At 39.6% G+C, this 13,760-nt stretch overlaps 1 protein-coding gene and 2 pseudogenes across 2 annotated transcripts in view; 1 reads left to right on the top strand and 2 right to left on the bottom strand.

Annotated features, from left to right (window-relative positions):
- The window catches only part of ZSWIM6 (zinc finger SWIM-type containing 6), a 241,038-nt gene that overhangs the window by 184,064 nt on the left and 43,214 nt on the right, over window positions 1-13,760 (bottom strand). The window lies entirely within an intron of this gene.
- LOC139008059 (high mobility group protein B1-like) lies at window positions 252-1,913 on the bottom strand (annotated as a pseudogene).
- On the top strand, window positions 12,265-12,690 carry LOC139008057 (pancreatic progenitor cell differentiation and proliferation factor pseudogene; annotated as a pseudogene).

Here is a 13,760-nt window from a genome sequence, read left to right as displayed (position 1 = left end):
CATATAATCTAAGTATATCATTCATTCAAGTTATATTTCAATGTCTACTATGTACACACTACACAATTAACACTATCATAATTGGCTGGCCTGAATTTAAAATTTGCCAGTATTTTTTTTCAATCTAGCAGATTCACTTTCACTCCAAAAAGGGACTTTGTACCTACCTTAAATACTGATTCTCATCCCAAAAAAAACAAGACTCGACATTTAGGAAACAAAAATGACTCTGTAACAGTATGTGGTAGAATATTCTTACATTTATTTGTTACCACTTCATGTTTTGAATTGTTTTATAGCTAACTGTTGTACCCTCTATCAGAGGTGCTTAGAAACCTGCAATCTTAAAAAAAAAATTAATTTTCTGATTTCTCATTAAAAACTATCCCTCATTTCCTCCAATTTTTACATTAAAGATGAGTTCCTCATTTGTACTCTAAAGTTTAGAAAAAGCCATGATCAGGCAGTCAAGTGTCAGTCTCTGCAACAACCCCTTGGTCTACCTACTTTCACTAGGTAAAATAAAAACCAGATTACCTAAATGTACCTACCTGGTTTACTAAATCTTTTTATTTTTTTTATTTTTTTTAATAAAAAAGATTGTATTTACTTAGAAGCATTCAGAATGTCAACAAAACAGCTGCAACTTTTTTTTTTGCAATTAGAGTGGTATTCAGTTAACAGAACAACAATTATTTCGTATAAGCTGCATCAGAGACAACTGAAGATGAAAAGCTACCATCCCCATATATAACTAATTTGTGCTGTGCACAAAAAAGAACCTGCTTTAAATTTCTATGCCAATTTATAACCCCCATATTGTACCAGGCAAGGCTAGTGGCTATTGAAAATACCACCAGGACAGGACTATCTAAAGACACATTCGGTAGTGTGTTAACTATACAAAAAAAGACACCGTACAGTTTAAAAACAAATCTTACACAGCCTTACATTTCAGTTTTTTTCTTTAAAAGGAGTGAGTTGTGTACAGGGGGGTTAAATGCTTTATAGACAAGAAAAAAAACTGCGCTAGAACCAATTTATTCATCATCATCATCTTCTTCATCTTCCTCCACCTCTTCCTCCTCATCATCTTCCTCATCTTCTTCCTCTTCCTTCTTTTTCTTGCTTTTTTCAGTCTTGACAACTCCCTTTTTGGCAGCATCAGGCTTTCCTTTAGCTCAGTATGCAGCAATATCCTTTTCATATTTCTCCTTCAGCTTAGCAGCCTTCTTTTCATAAGGCTGCTTGTCATCTGCAGCAGTGTTATTCCACATCTCTCCCAGCTTCTTTGCAATGTCACCAATGGATAGGCCAGGATGCTCTCCTTTGATTTTTGGGAAATACTCAGAACAAAACAAGAAAAAGGCCGAAGGAGGCTTCTTGGGTGCATTGGGATCCTTGAATTTCTTTTTTGTTTCCCCTTTAGGAGGAATATAAGTTTTCATTTCTCTCTCATAACGAGCCTTGTCTGCCTTTGCCATGTCTTCAAATTTTCCTTTCTCCTTAGCAGACATGGTCTTCCACCTCTCTGAGCACTTCTTAGAAAACTCTGAGAAGTTGACTGAAGCATCTGGGTGCTTCTTCTTTTGTTCCTCCCAGCAAGTTTGCACAAAGAAAGCATACGATGACATTTTGCCTCTCGGCTTCTTAGGATCTCCTTTGCCCAGGTTTAATTACTTTCCCTCAGCGAGCACACAGTCACCCAGTGCCCGGCCAGCTCACACTGGCCCCAGCGCTGTCTCTATGGAGCTCAATGTACTGCAATGGCTGTGAGAGCGGGAGCCATACGCGTTACTATATCTTTTTAACACTTGGAGTGGGGGAAACGAGTTAAGTCGGCTCGCGTGAATTGCGCGTACTCCGCGGGAGCCGTCTTAACTCGGTTCATATAGATTTGCGGTGGAGTGCGGGAAACGTGTAAACTCGGGCCGATTGTAACTGCGTATTACCAAATATTTGTTTGTTTGCCGTTCACAAAGATACCTACCTGCGTATGCGAACCGTTTCATACCCATTGGGGTAATAGGTATCATAAAAATCCCTGATTTTGCGCGGGAAACCTAAATAATTGCCCGCGCCATCTTATATTTTGGCGGGAAATTCACCCCACACCGGAGTGTTAAAAACAATACGATGGTTGTAGATTTCTCAAGTAAGGCTTCTTGAAAGAGTCAGGATATATAGATTTTTCTAGATTTATTAAATAAGGCTTCTTGAAGAGTTGTCAAAACTCAATTCTAAATTATTAAAAAGGCAAACCAAAAAGGAGAAAACTAGCTGCTCCAAAATTGTAAAGGCTCAAAGATGGAATCATCACTTTAAGAAGTGAATTTTTAAAATTAGCCTTTTAGAGATACAATAGTCAATACATCCCTAATACCACCATAAAATAGACTGTCATACCGTGAACTTTCACAGACTACATTCTGAACTGTCACTATCATTAACAGAAAGAATGGAGGGGTGGGGGGATAAGTAAAAATATGAGTTTTTATATAATGACATTAAATAAGCAGCACAACGAAACATAAATTCCTGAACTGAAAAGGGGGGAGGAAAGGAACCCTCTATATATTTAAACATAGCTACTTAAATTTGTGCTTTCTTGAGTTTATCCCACCACCACTTAGCCCATCACTACCACATTCCTTCTCCAAACCCAAAACACACACACACACACACACACACACACACACACACAGTTTAAAAAATACAAAGCATATCATTATGTGTCAAAAAATAAATTTCACAAAAGCTTCATGATTTATCAAAAGCAAAAGACAACCCACTGCTAAGCTATGAGCTACTAATACCAATTCAGACCTAATACATACACTGAAATTTGAATAAAATCAGTCATTGATCTGGTATCTCCAATTTTTTTCTAACAAATCTAATATTATAAACTCTGCAAACAAACTATAAAAAATAAATGAGCATGAAAAATCATGGATGAAACTTAAATTACTGTTAATATAAGAATGTTTAAAAAATCTGTCCATTTTAAAATAAAAGTACTTTGCCATATAAACTGTTAAAATAAATAGTTTTTACAAAACTGTTTTTCCCACCACAAAAGTCCTTTTTGAAAGCAAAAATGCAATACTATCCAGTACTTTGGAATTTCCTGCTATTTATGAAACAGCTTAGACAAAATGCCTTTTTATTAAGTTGCAAAGAGATCCATGAAAACTCCAAAGAAACTGCTCTGACAAGTTCCAATAAGGAACGTCATTTGAACAATTTGCTCATACACTAAACAGCACTAGTCAAACTACCTTCTGGGCTTTGGTTTTAATCAAGCCTGTTAGTTAAGCTGGAGCTGACATCTTTTACATGACTCACCTAAATAAAATCTATATTAAATTAAGGACCCAAAAGATTGTCATTTACCTACTACCATCCAGTAGATTACAATGTTCTATGCATCATATTAAATTTTACACACACACACACACATGTACACCTATCTGCAGAAATATATATACATAGATTAATGGTTGTATCTCCAAGCCCCTTTTCGAATATCTACCATAACCTCTAACTGCAGAGACCATATGGTATAATTACTACACTGTGATATAGTTCAATATACTTGACACTCAGTCAATATTCTTTCCCCAAGACATTCTGATTATTTCCTAAATTTTTGTTTTCACCCTAAGTAATAAAATATTCTTGGATCGGTAACAGCAAACTGGCTGTTATCCGCAATGTAAGTTTCTCATTTTAAGATATAAAAATTTAAATAAACTCTATAACATCTGCCTCCTATATGCTATTAGAACGGCAACTCACCTTTCACTAATCCCTCACCTTACACTTTTTGAAAAATTTTATTTTCAGTTACAAGCGACATTCAATATTATATTAGTTTCGGGGGTCAGCGTAGTGGTTACACATTTATATAACTTACAAAGTGATCCCCCTGATACTTCCCACCTGACACCATAGAGAGTTATTAAAATATTATTAACTATATTCCTTATGCTGTACTTTATATCCTCGTGACTATTTTGTAACTGCCAATTTGTACTTCTTAATCCCCTTACCTTTTTCACCCAGCCTCCCAACTCCCCTCCCATCTGGTAACTATCAAAATGTTCTCTATTTATGTTTGTTTCTGTTTCGTTTGTTCGGGTATTTTAATCTTTCAATTCCACATATGTTAAATCATACAGTATTTGTCCTTCTCTGTCTGACTTACTTCACTGAGCATAACATCCTCTGAGCATAACACCCTCTATATCCATCCATATTGTTGCAAATAGTAAGATTCCATTTTTTATGGCTGAGTAATATTCCATTGTGTATATATATATATATATATATATATATATATATATAGCACATCTTTATCCAATGGTATATCAAAGGACACTTAAATTGCTTCATATCTTGGCTATTACAATTAATGCTGCAATTGAACACAAGGGTGCACATATCTTTGGATAAATACTCAGAAGTGGGATTTCTGGGTCATATGGTAGTTCAACTTTTAATTATTTGAAGAACCTCCATACTGTTTTTCATAATGACTACACCAATTTGCAATCTCACCAACAAAGTACAATGGTTCCCTTTTCTCTACATCCTCACCAACACTTACTGTTTACTAATTTATTGATGATAGCCATTTTGACAGTTGTAAAATATCTCATTGTGGTTTTAATTTGCATTTCTCTAATTAGTAATGCTGAGCATCTTTTATGTCTATTGGCCATCTGTAAGTCCTCTTTGGAGAAATGTCTATCCGGGTGTCTTCTTCCCACTTTTTAATCGTATTGTGTGTTTTTCACCTTATACTTTCTTATTTCACAAAATTGAATTCAGCAGAATTCACCTAATAGTTACATTAAAGTGAGGGGGGGAGGGGAGAAATCAATTTGATTCTATTTCTAGTTATTTTGGCCAATTATTTGGTACTATCTTAAGAAGGACATCAGATCAATGCACTAACTAAATGTTTTCCTGATACCCAACAGATCTAAATACGTTACACCACTATTCATTGAATAAGCCTAACAATTATCATCCCTATTTCTATTCATATTTAGTGTAGTCCACGGTACACCAAACATCATCCCTAACCTACACTCAGCTTTCCTGTGTACCGCTATGGAAAGAATATAAATACTGTTATTCTTACCAAAGTCCCTTCCAAAGATACAGATTCACAATGTGACATTCTTTTTACTTCTTTCCAAAATTACTCAAGAACAAATACAATATATTTTTTCTATGTGAGTACAATTGATAATCAAGTTTACACGTGCATCCAAAAGTTTGAAACCCAATTTGCAAATACAACCCACATAAATACTGGCTCTAAGGTATATAAAATCTAGACCCAAATACTGATATTTCAACCAAAACCTAGCTGCTTCCTATGAGAATAAATAGTGGGCTTTTTTATTCCTACATATTCCTATAGCACTAACTAAACCTAAACACAGACAACTTTGTTAGCAAAGGGAACACTGATAACTGCATAAAAATAAATACATTGTTTTGTTAAATGTCTGATGACACCTATAATTATATGAACCAATTGAAACTCCACACTTCAACAGCAATGGCAATTTTAAAGATGCCCAAGGCACATTAAATCAATCAGGCAAATTTCACACCTCTTGGTGCTGCCACAAAACCAAAATTATTGAGCTGGATGTAAGTCTGACCTGATAACGCAATTCTTAAATCTTTCTTCCATCCAAAATAGCTATAGTAGTATAATACTATCAAAAATGAGTCCCACATATGTAATACTTTCAACAATATTTTTTTTAATGAATCCCTTCTTTTTTTTTTTTTTTTTTTTTTTTTTTTTTTTTTTGAATCCCTTCTTTAAAAAGCCAAAAGACAAATAAAAACATGCACATCCATTTAGTAAAAGTAGAGGTAAGTAGAATATCACAGTAGAATGTCTGAAAATTAGTCTGATACCTGAAAAATCAGGTTTTTGAAACTTGCCAGCAGTCCCACAATGCATTGGCCCTGTGCCATCATGGCCTGGTGCCAGCCTAATGTGGAGCCAAGCTAAAAATAGCAGCCAAGCAGCAGAATACATAGGTCCTTGTGACCTCAGCTTTATTTCCCTAAATCAAGGGAGGTTGGAGGGGAGGAGACAATTACAGGGAAAGAAAGGAGTGGAGTACATTCTCATCATTGGTACTTCCTACCTCTTCCAATTTCTTGCCTTTTTCCCTATCACTCCCTCCTACTTCTCTCTCCTCCTACTCCATTCCCCCATTCCAAAAAAGGAAGGGAGAGAATAAGGGTAGTAAGGGAAGGAGGAAAAGAAGGAGGGAGGGAGACAAGGAAGGAGGGGAGAAGCTGAAGCTCTGAGGCTACTCCATCTCCTGACTTCAAGTCTCACTTGATTCCACCATCATCACAAAGCAGATATTGGTCACTTCAGTCCTCAGCTTTACTGCAGGTCTGGATAAAGTATAGAAAGTATAAGACAAAAGTTACACAGGTGATAATTGGGGGAGGGAAGGAAGAGAAAACTAGTCATGTTGGCAAGAGTACAAAATCTTAAGTGCTAAGAAAGCTTAAAGAATGCTAAAGAAACAGGACATTTTAAAAAGTCCTTACTCAAATACAACAATTAATTATAAACTTCTGTTACCTGAATTTTAAATGTTTATTTTATGACAAATACTTATAAAATTCATGACCACCATCTTTGTAGAAATGAGTTCATATAAAGCAGTAGCAGGATGCAAAGGTTCCACAATAACAAATTCAGTATGCTACCTTTGGACTTCTGCAGGCCTTTACCCAGACCAATAGCAACACTAGAAGAGACACCAGGCTCTGCCCTTTACACTGAAATTATAAAATATCTATACTTCACATATAAAAAAGCTGGTCACTGTCAGCAAATATTTAACAGGTACACTTCTAAATTGTACTGGTGTAATTAAATTAAGTACAAAAATTTAAACCTTGTTTCTGTAGACTTACTCTACATGCTATCTTTTTAATCATATTTTCTGTATAATACCTTCCAACATTATGGATCTGACATCAATTGACAATGAAAAATGCTTTAAGTAAACAGAGTGTTACATAAGCCAGGACCAGGCAAGGAGTCACCTGAATTTTAAGCACAATAATTCACTAAATGAGCTTCCAATTTATGTGATCAGCTTATTCAGTTAGTAAGAGTTTCAATGTACTGGCAGGTTCTATTGCATCCTTCCAATTAACATCTTCCCAATAAACTCTCTCTTTTAAAGAATTTAAATCATCTTACCAGCAATAATTAATAGTATAATGTTTAATCATAACATTTAAAAAGGTGCTTAAATGAGATAGATATATTTCTTTAATATACTTTGAAAAATTGCCTTCACTGCATATATACCACAATTAGATCTAGCCTACATGTCATTCCTCATTTAAAAGTTTAAAATGTCTGATAGAAGATGACAAAATCACCCCACACAACCTTCCTCCAAAGCTGAAACTCACTCATAAAAGGAATTTATAATGCAGGTTTTCAAGTCAAATTTTAAAAATACACCTTAAAAATCATAGCTATGAATACAAGTTAAAATTCTGGCCACAGTGAAAGACACTCTAGAACAGGAGTGGGCAAACTTTTTGACTCGAGGGCCACAATGGGTTCTTAAACTGGACCAGAGGGCCGGAACAAAAGCATGGATGGAGTGTTTGTGTGAACTAATATAAATTCAAAGTAAACATCATTACATAAAAGGGCACGGTCTTTTTATTTTTTTTAGTTTTATTCATTTCAAACGGGCCGGATCCGGCCTACGGGCCGTAGTTTGCCCACAGCTGCCCTAGAAAGTAGCAAGAGACTATAAACCTAGAGATGAACCTTCTTTAGGTTTATCTTATTTAATGACTAGAGGCCCAGTGCATGAATTTGTGCACGGGTGAGGTCTGGCCGGCCCGGCCCCAATAGGGGTGGATCGGGGCCGGGCCTTTCAGAAGGAGGCAGCTGCTGGAGGTTAGCCAGCTGGCCCGCCCCTGATCAGACCTGATCAGGGCTGGGCTGGCTGGGGGAAGGGGCTGTGGGCAATTGGCTGAGGGGACCAGCCCCTGATTGGGGTGGAGGGGGCCGATTGGAGGCAGGGCTGGCCATGGGGAGGGGATGTGGGTGGTGGGCCAGCTGGCCCCGCCCCCAAATGGGGTAGGGGAGGCTGATAGGGGACCAGTGGTCTGGGGAGGGGCCATGGGTGGTTGGCTGGTCGGCCCTGCCCCTGATCGGAGTGGGGGGGCCGATCAGGGGTGGAGCTGGCTGGTGGGAGGGGCCGCAGGCCCATGGGGTGGCGGGGGCCCATCAGGGGTGGGGCCTGCCGGGGGGAGGGGCCACAGGTTGTTGATGGGCTGGCCCTGCCCCCTATTGGGGTAGGGGGCAGGCAATTAGGGGCAGGGCCAATGGAGGGGAGGGGCTGCGGGCCAATTGGGGTGGTGGGGGCCCATCGGGGATGGGGTTGGCCAGCCAGCCTCACCCCCAGATCGGGCCAGTTCGCTGGCCACAGTGGGCATCATAGTGACCAGTCATTCCAGGGTTATGGTTGCTGGCTTTTTATATATGTAGATGATGCATCACAGGTAGTACTAGTTAGACAGTAGAAGTACCAGTCAGACAAGCTGTTTCTAGCTCCATAATTTACCAGCCTGTGTGACCTTGAACAAAAGTTACTAGCACTTTTTTTCCTATGCTTCTGTTTCCTCATCAGTTAACATGAGAATAAACGTGCTTCATAGGGCCCGACTGCGGTGGCTCAGTGGTTGGGCATCATCCTGTGCACCAAGAGGTTACTGGTTTGATTCCTGGTCAGGGCACATGCCCAGGCTGTGAACTCGATCCCCATTAGGGGGCGTGCATGAGGTAGCAGATCCATGATTCTCTCTCATCATGGATGTTTCTCTCTCTCTCTCTCTCTCTCTCTCTCTCTATCTCTCTCTCTCTCTTCCTCACTGATAATCAATAAAAACATTTTTTAAAAAGTGTTTCATACCTCTGTTAAGAAATATAAAGTGCTGCGCTAGCCAGTTTGGCCTCAGTGGATAGAGCAACGGCCTGTGGACCAAAGGGGTCCCAGGTTCAATTCTGGTCAAGGGAACGGCCCCGGGTTCGATTCCGGTCAAGGGAATGTATCTTGGTTGTAGGCTCCTCCCCAGCGAGCCCTGACAGGTCTCGTTGAGGAGGCAACCAATCAATGTGTTTCTCTCACATCAATGTTTCTGTCTTTCCCTCCCTCTTTCACTACCCTAAAAATCAATGGAAAAATATCCTCAGGTAAGAATTAACAACAAAAATAAAAAATAAATAAATAAAACATTTTAAATTATTTTAAAAGAAAAGAAATATACTCAAGAATAAGACAGTATGCCCTAGTCAATTTGGCTCAGGGGATAGAGTGTGGGCCTGCAGACTGAAGTGTCCTGGTTTGATTCCGGCCAAGGGCACATGCCCAGGTTGCAGGCTCAATCCCTAGTAGGGGACATGCAGGAGGCAGCCAATCAATGATTCTTTCTCATCATTGATATTTCTATCTCTCTCTCCCTCTCCCTTCCTCTCTGAAATCAATAAAAATGTATATTTAAAAAAAAGAAAAGAAATATAAAGTACTTGGAACAGTATCTGGCAATGGTTAAGTATAATGGAAGTGTTAACTGCTATTAGTATTAGTAATAAACTAGAGGCCTGGTGCATGGATTGATGCACCAGTGGGGTCCCTCGGCCTGGCCTGCGCCCTCTCGCAATCTGGGACCCCTCAGGGGATGTGGACTGCCAGTTCCGGTCCGATCCCTGCAGGCCAGGCCGAGGGACCCCACGGTGCACCAAGACTCTAGTATGCATATAAGATCTTCGGTTAATCTCTTCCCGCCCTTCTCCCCCTCCCCTCTGAGGCATCAGTCTGTTCCAGGTTTCCTGTGCGTTGAGTGTCTGCTCCCTGGTGGCCAGTGCACGTCATAGCAAACGGTCTAACAGTCAACGGTTGCTTAGGCTTTTATACAGATGATATTGTTGCAGTAGTATTAGGAGGCTCAGGTAAATTATGTTCAGCTCAGTGAAGAAAAGCACCAAATCAAAGAGGACTTTAAAATTAGAGAGGTCACTAAGTTTTGAAGCCACATCAATTATGTGAATAAAGTGTATCTAGGGGTTATGTGTATACCATTCACTGATGATGAAGGTGGAGGGACTGACAACACACTGAAAAATGTACAAAAACAAGTCAAATACAGACACTACTAGATAAGTTTTCATAAACATACTAAATTCAGAGCAGTCAAAGCACTAAACTTTTAGTAAATTCTTGATTACATGGGTGTATGCATAATTTCATGTATATTCACACAGCTGTAATATTCAAATAGTTAGCAATTATAACTAACTTTTCCTGAATTTTAACCTCACTTTAGAACAGCTCTACAATTTCCAAAAATGTCTACAAATGTTTTACACTACCATGTATTTAGTATGCTAGAATCATTGCTTAACTGAAGCTATTAGAATGTGGCCTAAAATTAAAATGCTGTCTAGAAATACTTTTATAACATTCAAAGAAATGTGAGCAAAATAAACTCTGCAACAGTTCAGTCAATTTACATTCAAGAATATTGTTCCTCTGCCTTGGCCGATGTTTCTAAGTGGTTAGAGCATCTGTCCAGGCACTGAAGGGTCTCGAGGGTTTGATTCAAGTCAAGGGCAAGTACCTGGGTTGCAGGTTCGATCCCCAGCTGGAGTTGGGTGCGTGCAGGAGGCAACCAATCAGTGAGTCTTTCTCACATCTACCTTTCTTTCTTTCTTTTCTTTCATTCTTTCTCTCTCTCTCTCTGTCTCTCTCTCTCCCCCTTTTTCTCTTTTCTTCCCTCCCTCCCTTCAACTCTCTTGAAAAATCAAGGGGGGGGAATATCCTTGGGTGAGGATTAACAAACAACAAAAAAATATTGTTCTCATTTCTAAGATTTTTCTGAGATTTACCAAACACTCCCAGCAAATTAAGAGGTAGCCAAGCAGTGGAAAGAGACACAAAATTTAACTTTTCAAATTACTCAATATGTCTATGCCTCAGATTTCTCATCAGCAAAATGGAAAAGGCTGGAATTTATGTCATCTTTTCATCTCTAAAACCTACATAGCTCTATAAGTTGATAACGGCTATCATGCAAGATATTGTATAAAAATAGCTTCTCATCTGTTAGCATATTTTGTTTTAAGAAGAAATGGAACTGTATCTATACACAGAAGTCACTGAAATATGCTTGAGGTAACCATAATCAAATGACACCTGGATTCATTTGTCTCTTTTTCTGCTCACTTTTGATCAACTTAGTTACAAATACATAAATAAATATATGTAAATATATGTTAGCTGACTCAAAACTAATTCTCACATAAGATTTCCACAAATATAAAACTGCATACCCTTAGTAACAGAGTTCATTTACTATCAGCTGAAAGGCAATCTTTAAGTTCAAAATGAAAAGCAGATTTTGCACTGCATTCTCTCCAAAGCCTGCTTTGGCTACCTATTATTTTTAAAGAATTGAAAACTAGGCCGAAACCGGTTTGGCTCAGTGGATAGAGCATCAGCCTGCGGACTGAAAGGTCCCGTGTTCGATTCCGGTCAAGGGCGTGTACCTGAGTTGTGGGCACATCCTCAGTAGGATATGTGCAGGAGGCAGCTGATCGATGTTTCTCTCTCATCGATGTTTCTAACTCTCTCTCTCTCTCCCTTCCTCTCTGTAAAAAATCAATAAAATATATTAAAAAAAAAAAAGAATTGAAAACTATGTACAAAGTGTATTCTCAGCAGAACACAGGCACTGAAAGCAAAAACTGGAAAGATACTCAGATTTTTTAAACAAATATAACCAACACACTTTTTATTTATTTATTTAGAGACTCTGGCTAGGATTGAGAACAAGAGTCACTTCTCATGGGACAAGACTATGTAATGCAATGTTTTTCTCAAAATTATCACTTGATACTAATTTCTCAGAAAGAGATGGAGAGTATTCCCATCCATTTAAAGGAGGAAACAGCTCATGTTTTCTAATTTACAGTAATCCCTAAACATTTAGTTAGCTATCTCAAAAAGTTAATAAGCCAAGAAAATTAAGTTAGGTTTTTTTACTGTGAGAAAGTACTGTTCTTAAAATTGTATCATAGTGACCTCCGCGCGTCTCCGTGGTGTGGCCTCCCACGGTCTCCTCTGCAAATGGGCTCCCTGGCCTAGCGCCCCCGTTATCCCGTTATCGCACGCCGAGGTCCGCGAGGGGTCGCCGCCAAGGTTTCCACCAGTGCACAAGCAAGAGCATGGCCGCCATCCCCTCCAGCGGCTCACTCATGGCCACCCACGGCTACTACCGGCGCCGCCGTGGTTCCACTTCCAGTAACAGCTCCTGTGGAAGTGCCCAGTACCCTGGGGAAGCCATCCCCCACCATCCCGGTCTCCCCAAAGCCGACCCGGGTCACTGGTGGGCAAGCTTCTTTTTTGGGAAGTCCACTCTCCCATTCATGGCCACAGTGTTGGAGTCCCCAGAGCACTCGGAATCTCCCCAGGCCTCCAGCAGCATGATCACCTGTGACCTGGCTCGGGAAGCCACAAGGAAGCAGCCTGGCGGCCAGCCTGGCAAAGTCAACGCTGGGCCCCCATCCTGAGTAGCCAGCACCAGCCACCAGACTTCCAGAGGCGCTAGGCTTTGAGCCCCTCCCCCCCTCCTCCATCCCCTTCCCTCTCACCCCACCTGGCGTAGACTAGGCCGGCTGCAGCAAGCAGAAGCAGTTGGGTTCTTTTATATCAAAACAGCGAAGTTGAGAGAGCCCCAGTCTTTACTACCCAAGCCACATGCAAGCCTGCCTAACACCCCATAGCCATGTGCCTTGCACCAAGTGGAAAATAAATGAGAAGCAGCCAGCAAAAAAAAAAAAAAAAAAAAAAAATTGTATTATAGTTATTTGAAAGGTGACTAAAAATGGTTTTGTAGGTTCCATGTAGTTTATTATATTACCATCTAATAAATAATGGCCTATAATCTGCTTTGTTTCTAAAATGTTTATACTTACCTGTAATCTGCTTTCTTTTCTAGGATATTTGTCCTCAAATATAACAGTTGAGGGTCAACAGCAGTTCAAATTTAATGACTGCCCTATAAAAATTTCTAATGCAGCCCTAGCCAGTTTGGCTCAGTGGATAGAGCATCAGCCTTCGGACTGGAAAGGTCCCAGGTTCGATTCCGGTCAAGGGCACATGCCGGGGCACATGTAGGGGGCATGCAGGAGGCAGCCAATCAATGATTCTCTCTCATCATTGATGTTTCTCTCTTCCCCTCTCCCTTCCTCTCTGAAATCAATAAAAATATATATTAAAAAAATAAATTTAAAAAAATTTCTAATGCAACGAGTTTATCATATGTATATGTAAGTAAGCGTCTTAAAGTAAAGACAACAAAGATTCATTTTGCATCATTGAAGAAAATTAATTTTCTAACAAAAATAATAAAGCATGCAAGCATGTGAATTAGTATAGATCTAATCGTGTAATTTTTTTTTAAAGAATAGGTTATTGATTTTTAGAGAGAGAAGGGAGGGAGAGAAAAACATCAATTTGAGAGTACAAATCTTCTGCCTCCTGCACCGCCCCCCCCACCCCCACCCCCTAATGGAGAATGGAGCATGCAACCCAGACCAGGAATTGGACCAGGAATCAAACTGGCAACCTCCTGGTGCACAGGACAACGCTCAAGCAACTGGCACACCA

The sequence above is a fragment of the Myotis yumanensis genome, unplaced genomic scaffold (genome assembly GCF_028538775.1).
Source record: "Myotis yumanensis isolate MYYU_CA2020_CCGP unplaced genomic scaffold, mMyoYum1.0.hap1 SCAF_4, whole genome shotgun sequence".
Classification (NCBI taxonomy): Eukaryota; Metazoa; Chordata; class Mammalia; order Chiroptera; family Vespertilionidae; genus Myotis; species Myotis yumanensis.
This window is presented reverse-complemented; position numbering and strand designations above follow the sequence as displayed.